At 31.8% G+C, this 9,919-nt stretch overlaps 1 non-coding gene across 1 annotated transcript; it reads left to right on the top strand.

The window, feature by feature from the left end:
* The first annotated feature begins 2,568 nt into the window (after positions 1–2,568).
* Positions 2,569–2,672, top strand: LOC114578813. The gene has a single exon (XR_003699757.1). It is a non-coding gene; the product is annotated as a small nucleolar RNA R71 (small nucleolar RNA).
* The last annotated feature ends 7,247 nt before the right edge of the window (positions 2,673–9,919 follow it).

Genomic DNA, 9,919 nt, shown 5'->3' with positions numbered 1-9,919 from the left:
CATTTTCATCTCAAACTATCAATCTTTAGATTCCTCACAAAAATCTAGAACTCCCTCCATTTGTGTTCCAAGATCTGCTACCTGCTCACGTACAATCTTAGAAGTCTCAAGACTCCTACTATTGTTAGCTCTTCCAGAAGATCTAGGTTCACTATGTCCTCCCTTCTCATCACCTCCTTCTACTTTCTTAAAACTCAAACTTTTTCTTCTTGTTAAAGCGAAGATGGGGAAAAATTGCTCCTTAGACTGATCTCCCCTAACACAAGCATTAACAGATAAAGCATAAACAAGAGAGGGGTGCCCCAAACCTATACAAGTAATGCCCTAATTATATAGGTTAAGGATAAATAAATTAATTTCCTTATAACAATATAGTACCAAATACGAATAACATAGTTCAAAATAGCACGTTATCAGGTGACTTCACTAATGTTTGTGCTGGGTAAAAGATGGGAAGAAATAAAATAGTGCCAAACTTTAGATATTTAAGCAAGAAAAATGGATGGGAAGTTAATGACTTTATTTTCCCTTTTCCAAGTAGCTCCACTATTAGAACCATACAAAACTCTTAAAATTTCATCCGGTTCAATCAGCCTTAAAAAAAGGTAGCATACTCATTATACTCAAAATCTTTCAACTTATACAAGTGGTTAATGGAAACAAAATTAAAGGGAACCCACTTAACTCTCACATAACACTTATTATTTATAGTCTCCTTTGCATTTATGAAAAGCTCCATCATAATATTAATAATTCTAGCATAAGGTTCCTCAAAGAAATGCTCCCAACTCTGAAGCACTATTATATACATAACAAGAAGACTAGGGCTTTGAAAACCATGCTATGGGATAAGATATTGGTCACTACAAAATTGGAAAACCTTCCATCGGCTTCGAAAGAAATGAACATATGCTTGTCATAAGATAAAGATTACTTCTTGCCAAACATTTGCGGGGTCATTGTACTAAAAGGAATGAGACTAAGAAAAATTTAGCCATAGATTCTATTTCTAAACATGGTGAATGTTGTGGCGCTATAGGGATCAGTGTTGCGGTGCTAAAACACACAAAATGACATATGGTCAAACTAATAGATGTTATAGTGGGAAGGGACATATGGCACAGTGGTGCTTGGTTTTGGAAACTCAAGCATCACTTTATGAATGGGAATATGTTATGGTATTGATACATATGAGCAATGCAACATTTGAAAAAGACTAACATCATGGAACTATTACTAAAACCATAATGATTTTAACCATACATCGCAGTGCTGACAATAGTGTTATAGTGCTCACCAAAGTAACAAAATATAAAAGTTATGATCATATGATTACTTTTTAAACCGATAGAATTTCCTTTTGACTTTTCAGACCTGATGTCGTAGCGCTTGAAGGTGCAACAAAGAGGTGCTATATAGGTAAATGAAGCACTACGGTGTTCAAGTAGATTGCATTATGACATATTGCAGTACGGTGGTTCAAATGAGTATTTTTTTCCAAGAGCTTAGCACTGTGGTGCCATCTTTGAATGCCATAGTGCTTATCATAAGAACATTGCAATGCTTCAATCCCTAGCGAAATGGTGCTAGTTCATAATTTAACACCTTAATTTTTCTCAGGACTTAAATTATAACTTTGATCAAAGTCAAATATGAACATACACTTAATGCAAAATATAAAACATAAGACATATAAACTATAACAAATTAGAAAGCACATATAAATATAAAGATAGGTTGCCTACCAAACAGTGCTAAGTTTATAGTCTTTAGCAAGACTTGCCTAGATTTATCAATTTGGCTAGAGTTCATTACTACCACTCCTCAAGTGGTTACCACTAGGTTCTTTTTCTTTATCTTTGGGGTAAATATCAACATTACTAAAAGAAATTGAAAGCTGTCATAATTGAGTATTTGAATTTTTAATTGAAGTAGCTTGACTTTGCAATTGAGTTTCTATTTGAATCACTACCTCTTATAAGGATAACTTTATATTCTCATACTGGTTATTTTAATTAAAGCCTGGAGGGTAAGAAGGTTTATGATTCATGATAGATTACTGAGGATTAATCAAATTTTATCCTTGATTAGATTTTCCTAAATTTCACTAAGTATTTCCACCTTGACCAACTAAAGTAAGGGTGGTTTCTCCAACCTGGATTGTATGTATTTGAATAACTATTATTTTGTCTTTCAATCAGGTGACATTTTCAATCCCTAAAGCATTAGTATCCTTAATAGAATTCAAATGAGTCTCTTTCAATTGTATAGATGAGCTAGATCCTAAGTTTATGAATATGATATTAATTTATCAATTTTTAATGTTCATGTAGCTACTATTTCAATATATATATATTGAAATAGTAGCTACATGAACATTAAAAATTGATAAAATATCATATTCATAAACTATAGCTACTTTCTTATGATTCATCCTATCAGCATACAACTAAAAATTATTAGTAGTCATTTCTTCAATTATAAAGATCCTCCAACTGCAGCATCTATAATTGACCTAAGAGATATTACTAATATATTATAAATGGTTTAATAACCAAGAAATTAGGTAAAGCATAGTGAGGGTATTTCTTAAGCATCTCCTTAAATCTCTTCCAACTTTAATAAATAGATTCTTCAAATTGGGCAAAAGAAGAGATATCATTTCTAAATTTAACAGTCTTTGAAGGTGGGAAATACTTTGCTAGGAATTTGCATGCCAACTCATTCCAAATGATTATAGAGCCTGAGAGTAAATAATTTAACAACATTTTATCCTTGTCACTTGGGTATAGTCTAATCTAATGGCATCATCACTGACACCATTATACTTAAAATTGTACATATTTTTAATAGCTAAATGTAAGTTAGGATGTTTGATAGGAGTTTCTCCACAATATATAACAACTAAAAACAAAAAGCAAATAGTCAATAAAAAAATATTTTTTGGATTTTTTGAAATTTTTAACAAATAAAATAAAGATACATAATATAAGTAGGTCTAAATATGCACTTATTTTAACAATATAATGACTTGTAATAGGCACCAAACATCCTCGACAACTATGCAAAAAACTTGATAGGGGTGTATGATGTGATAAGATAATAGTGAACTAATGTTAAACTCATTAAATGTGAAATATGCTTACTTTTTATATAAAATTTAAAATATCCCACTAATTTATGTAATTTTAAGTGTTGAATCAAATAATAAAGTGATAGAGTAGAGTGTCAAACCAAAGAGAAAATGATCTACTATATTATAACAAAACTTCCAATACTTACTCCAAATGTATAAATTTATTATACTAAAATAAAAAATGGAGTTTTTGAGTTCTTACCACTAAATAAAAAATAAGTAAAAAAATTAGATGATACAATTTTGATAAAATGTTTTGGACTTATGCGTATAAATTATATATATATTTTTTATAATGAGAGTCTTAATTATAGATGTTACTCAGAGCATGTGCATTCTTAGATCTTTGTCAAGCTTATAGGAGTGAAAAGAAATATTGTTAGCCTTCCTATAATTTAATTTATCTCCATAAAATATAGAATATTAAAACTTCATATATCTAGGCATACCAATACTCCATTTAAAAATTCTTAATTATTATTGTATTCCTCCATCAAGAATAATAAAGAATATCACATCACACTAGGTTTTAACTACACACATGGTCATTATAAGCATTAAATAAAGAATGAGGGATATTGAAAATAACATTATTTTCATTAAAGAATATCATTCTATATTGGTATTTAATATGCTCTTTACATCATTAGCCCAAAATAGAAGATGTAGCTAGACATGAAATAAATAATAAGTAAACTCATATTCATTTTATTTATAGATAATAAGTAAACTCATATTCATTTTATTTATAGAATAATAAAGTAAAAGAGAAGTTGTAAGAAGTTTATCATCAGGACGGATCTAAATATCTTCTCTATACTCCTTCCTCAACTTATAGAGTTGCTTATATAAGCATAGGTTAGTCCCTCTAAAAGAATATATCTTGTAATTCCCTAGCCTCCCTTTGACTTTACTCCAAGGGGGCACAAAAAAAATACACTTTAAAATTAAAGTACTTAATTACACTAAGGAAACTGAACTACACAAATAATAGAATTGGCATCAATTTATAATAAATTCAAGATCAAACAAGAGCGTCGTGGAATAATATATGGTGGCGCTACTGCGATGAAAAGTGAACTACCACCGAGGTGTTGGAGTGTCGACTCCATTATGGCACTGAGTGACGTGGCATGATTACAGCCTGAATTCATGCATCTCTTCTTTGAGTCAGTAACTTGGTTTAACTCTTAATAGTTGTAATTGCTCCATTGTGGCACCATAAATTTTGAGCGTTGTGGTGCTTGGAATGAATTTTTTGCATTGTAGTGTTGGAAACGTTGGCACTCCTACATGAATTTTTTTGAGACACTCAATACTATAGTGCTAATTTTGGGCACAATTGTGTTGTCCTTGAATCTCAATTAGAAGAATTATTATTTAAATCTTTTGATAAATAATAACCATAGCTTTTTAATATCATCTATCAATAATAAATAGTAAAATAGATTATATAATTAAAAAACATTATTGTACATGTCTGTATTCATTCCCAAAAATTATATACACTACTCAGGATCTAAACAATTATATCTTAACAACTCTATCATGAGTAAAAAAGAATAGCTAAAATAAAAAGAACATAAATATGAAAGAATACTAACCAACCTCACACTCCTCATCCTCTGCCCTTATCTGAAATTATTTAGACATATATAATGAATACAAAAGTCAACAGGTCACCAAAACCTATAACTAATTTCAAAGAATGAGAAAGGAGCAATATGCATATCAACAGTCAAATCATAGAAGTAACATTTCTAAGATCATTGAATTAGTGCATAAATAGTAAAATTAAAATATAGTAATAGTAGATTCTATAAATAATAAAATACTATGGAATAGAAGCTAGAAAGTAATAAAATAGTATGAGTGTCAAATCTATAAAGCAATCTTCATATTAGTAATACCAATCAGTACATAAATCGGATAACATGCAAATCAAAACATCAGTAAAAACTATTGAAATTAAATCAATGTAATAAAATCATATATAAATGTACACATATTATTCAACTATTCTATATCACTATCAAATCAATATTTTACGTGTTTAGTATGTCACATGATTATTATAAAGTTAATCAGTAGTATCAAATAATAGTAGTATGAATAGTAGTAGTATCTATGATAATAATAGTTTAGTGGCATGAGCAGTAAAATAAAACAATAATAATAAATCTTTGTAGTAATAATAAATCCTTACAATAATAAGAATAATGTCTTAAGAACATGCATTTCAGTACTCACTACAGGAAAATCACTAATTTCTGGCGGAATTTTCCGGCGACTTGCCGGCGGTCACGTTTCCGGCGGCTTTCCGGTGATTTTCCGGCAGCTTTTTCAAATTTTTGGCGGTTTTAAAAAATTTAATAAAAATGAATAAAATTTTAAGTATTTTTATTGATTTAACAAAAAATTATTAAAAATCGCAGGCAGCGTGGCGCCCGGGAGCGCGGGAGTGGGCGTAGGCGCCGGGAGCGGGGTGACGGGCGCGGTGCCAGCAGCGCGGGGCTGGCCGGAGCGGGGTGGCTGGCCGGTAGCTGATTTTTTTTTTTTAATTTGACCTGCGGTTTAAGACCGCCGACGAGCCACCAGAATAACTTGCCGCCGGAAAAAATCGCCGGAATTTATTTTCCTACGTGGTTTGTTCCGGCGGTATTTAAACCGCCGAAAAACTGCTGCTAAATTACAAAACCACTGGAAAAGGCTCAATTGTCGTCGGAAACAGCCGCCAGAAATGGGTGATTTTTCTGGAGTGACTCACACTAATAAACAAGTAAGAAGTTTTAGTTATCATAGTATTTTTCAGTATTATATTAGTATCAGTAAACCATTAGCTTAGTAAACAAAGTCATCACTCTTTATCCGATGGCACAATAATAATCTACTTATAACTCTCAATCAATACATCACATGAATCAGTAAAGAATAACACCAAACCATAATATTTTAAAGCAAACCCATCAGCCCACCATCATGTACATGTAATTCAGTTTTCAACCAACCGGTTAACTAGTCTTTACTTATCTTTTATAAGCATATTGTTATCATAACAGTACTATAACATTAATCTTAATTACATATCCATATTCATTTCTGATATATTGCATCAAATAATGCATAATTGAATATAATACAGAAAATGCCAAAATGTCTTAACGGTAGACTACAAAAATTCATTATCAAATAATGCATCGAATGGATTTAATAAATTCTTATAATGGATTTAGATATTTAGGAATAAATAATAATATAATATTATTTAATTCTATAATTTAATTAATTATCAATTTAAAATTATTATAAATTCTTTGTGGCTTTAAAAATTATAAAAAAATATTCATAAAATAAATCATTTTATTTAAAAAATATCGATGAAATTGATATGCAAAATGGATACATGACAATCACAAAATTCTCACTTGTATCTAGAGGTACCAATTTTTTAAGAAATTTCACTAATGCCTAAAACTTTTGAAAAAATTTGTGCAATTAAAATAGTACAATAACAACGCTATAGCGATTGCAATTTGGAGTTATATTGACTAAAAAAAATTGTTAGCCAACATAGAGGATATTGCAGCTAATGTGCTATGATGTGCTGCAAAGCTGAAGTCTGTGAAAAAGAATTAGTATCTATAAAAAGAATTAGAACGGTAAGTAGATAATAAGTCTCTCTTTGGGGGTTCTATTATAGAATATCTCGGCGTCCCCGGTTCTCCTTATCCTTAGACGGATGACTCCACCTGCAAATAGAGAAGGTTGGTGCCATAGCGTTGAAATTGATGCTTCGACGTTGATTCATATGGCACCTTGGCATGAACCTTATCAAAAATTTTTATTAATTTTAGGAGGGAGAAAATAAGCAAAAGACAAAATTATTGAAATAAACATAGGATTAAGGTTACTTATCATGATTAAAATAACCTTCACAATCTGAAAGATAAAAAATATCAACACATACCTACTTTCTCTCTCCTCTTTCTTTCTTTCTCTCTCTTCTTTTCTCTCCTATTTTCTCACCAAGCTAAGGAAGGAATGGGGGGAGAGATTGGGTGGTGAGGGATTTAACACAATGGTTTGAGATATTTTATTTAGAAAATAATGTTTCAAACCTAGCACTGTAGTGCTTGATCTAACACTACAGTGCTCCCTCAAGAAAAAAAAATTATAAAAAAACTAAGAGCTTGGCGCCAAAATGGCCCAAGATTAGCGTCACAATGCTCACTTAGCAAATTTTCTAGAATTCAAGAAAATTAAATTTGAGGTTATTATAATGTGCTTCATACATGAAAGAAAAATTGTGTTTGCATATATGTAGGTTGAACATATATTATTATAATAGATTGTTGGTATGGTGGGTAGAGAGACATTGAGCTCAAGAAGTAAAGATTTTAACTAACTGATTTTAACAGTAATAAAGGCAATTGTATGGTACTCTGATTTAGTGGATGAGCGAGCTATAATATTTCTTGGAGCACCAAGAGATTGGATTGTGACCCAAAAAATAATGTGAGCACTTGTGAAAGTTTAGTCCACAATATTGCCAGCCCAACTATCATTTAAGAATCCATGAAGGGAGAGAACATAATTGTGATGAAGAAATTGATATTGATGACTAGTGGCTTAAAGGTGGTGAAGAATTCATTTGAATGCGCTCCAATGAACCTTGGTAGGGCAAAGCATGAATTTTGAAAGTTCATTAATAGCAAATGCAATGTTTGGCCAAGTGAGTGAGTGTGTGTGTGTGTGTGTGTGTGTGTGAGAGAGAGAGAGAGAGAGAGAGAGAGAGAGAGAGAAAAGACCACTAACTAGTGACTGATACTTGATGGCATCGATGAGTGAGATGCCATCAAGTATGGTGGTCATGTTGGTGGGAGACATGTGCATGGTAACATCTTTTGCATTTTTCATATTTGTCGGTTATAAAAGAATTTAATATATTTGAGTTGGGATAGGAAAAGGCCTTCAGTGGAGGGAAAAACATCGATACCAAAAAAAGTATGCAAGATCTCAAGATCTTTGATGGAGAATTTTATGAAAAGTTGGTTGGCTTCTTATTTAAGAATAAAACCATTATTAACTTTGAGAATGATGTCATCCACATATACCATAAGATAAGTGTTAGACATGTTTTTGAGTAAATGAATAATGATGTGTCTACCTTTAAATTAATAAAGCTAATAGATATGAGAAAGGAGCAAAGCAGTTGGTACCAAGCATGAGGGGCTTAGTGCCAATAGTTTATAACTCTTTGTAGATGACACACATAAGTGGGGTTGTTGGGATAATGAGTTTCCTGGTGGTTTACATATGTAGACGTCTTCAATGAGATGACCATGAAGGAAGGCAGTGTTTACGTAAAGCTATTTGATTTATAAACCTTTGGAGACATGACAAGGTCGAGGATGAATCAAATTGTTGACTATAAGGCTGGATGTTTCACGATAGTCAATACCAACCTGTTGGTGAAATCCTTTCTCTAATAAATGAGCTTTATAGCAATTGATGGTGCCAAGGAGATGATGTTTGATGTGAAACACCCACTTGTAATCAATAGGATTTTGAGAAGGTGTATGAGAGACAAGTTTCCAAGTATGCTTGTGAAGTAACATGTTGAATTCTTCAAACATGGAAATACACTATTCTAGATGTTTCATAGCTCGAGCGATTGATGTTATTTCATGGGTTGAGGAGGATGGACAATATGCTTTGAGGTTAAGTTTACTGAGAGGTTTTTGGATATTATATTTTGATGGAGTTTTCATGTGCTGTTTTTTACAAGAGGAAAGTATGATGAGGGAAGGTACTGATATGTTTGGAGAAGTTAGGAGAATGTTATCGGTCAAAATGTTATTTTTATTTGAAGTTGATAAGTTGGTTTGATGATTTATGTTGAGGGTTGCTTGAAGTTTTTGGTTGTTGAAATTGATTAGAGGAGAATAAGATGTAAGAGAATTTATGCTCACTATAATGGGGAATGGTTGGGCTTGGTGTGAGGAGGCAGAGGATGAAGGAACATTATTTTCTTTATATGGTGTAGTAGAGTCATTACATGGGTCTTGAGGATTAGATTTATGTGTAGGCATATTCATAGGATTGTCGGGGAATACAACTAGCATATTTTGAGTTATTATATGATTGCCATTATTGGTTTGAAAATATTTGCTTTTTGATGAAGTTGGTAACGAATTTTGGATGTTTAATGAGTTATTGAGAAGATTGGGTTCAAAGGCTGTTATGGAAGGAAAGGGTTGCATGGGATGAATTTGTGAGAGAAGATGTCCGCTTAATTTGATGGACTTAATTTCAGTGGAATTTTTTAGTTTTGGAATAGCTAGGAGAGCTTGGGTGGGCAACAAAAAAACTGGAGAATGACTAGCAACATTAGGCTGTGGTGGATGTTTTGGGCATGGAGATGGCAAAAATGTATTTGTTTGGAGTATTCCTTGGAGAAAATGACGTTGTGACAAAAATGTAGAGCATGATTGATTTTTGGTAAATATATTTGATTAATTTGTCCAAACTGTATGGTAGATTTAATGGAATTTAAAAGAAATGGAATAACATTTTAACAAATTTGACATGAAGAGATATGACTAATTTGTTAATGGTGATATCATAGCATAGGTAAGCACTTTGAGTGGTTGAATATTCCAAAAATACATAAGGGTTAGATTGAGGATCAAGTTTGGGTTCTCAAAGGGTCAAAGCAATAAGTAACACAACCACCCAAATACCTTTAGCTTAGAGTAATTGGGGTATTGACCAAAATAATTT

This window comes from Dendrobium catenatum, unplaced genomic scaffold (assembly GCF_001605985.2).
Source record: "Dendrobium catenatum unplaced genomic scaffold, ASM160598v2 original_scaffold_165730, whole genome shotgun sequence".
NCBI classification, from domain to species: domain Eukaryota; kingdom Viridiplantae; phylum Streptophyta; class Magnoliopsida; order Asparagales; family Orchidaceae; genus Dendrobium; species Dendrobium catenatum.
Note: the sequence above shows the minus strand (reverse complement) of the source record. Positions and strands in the feature narration are given on the sequence as shown.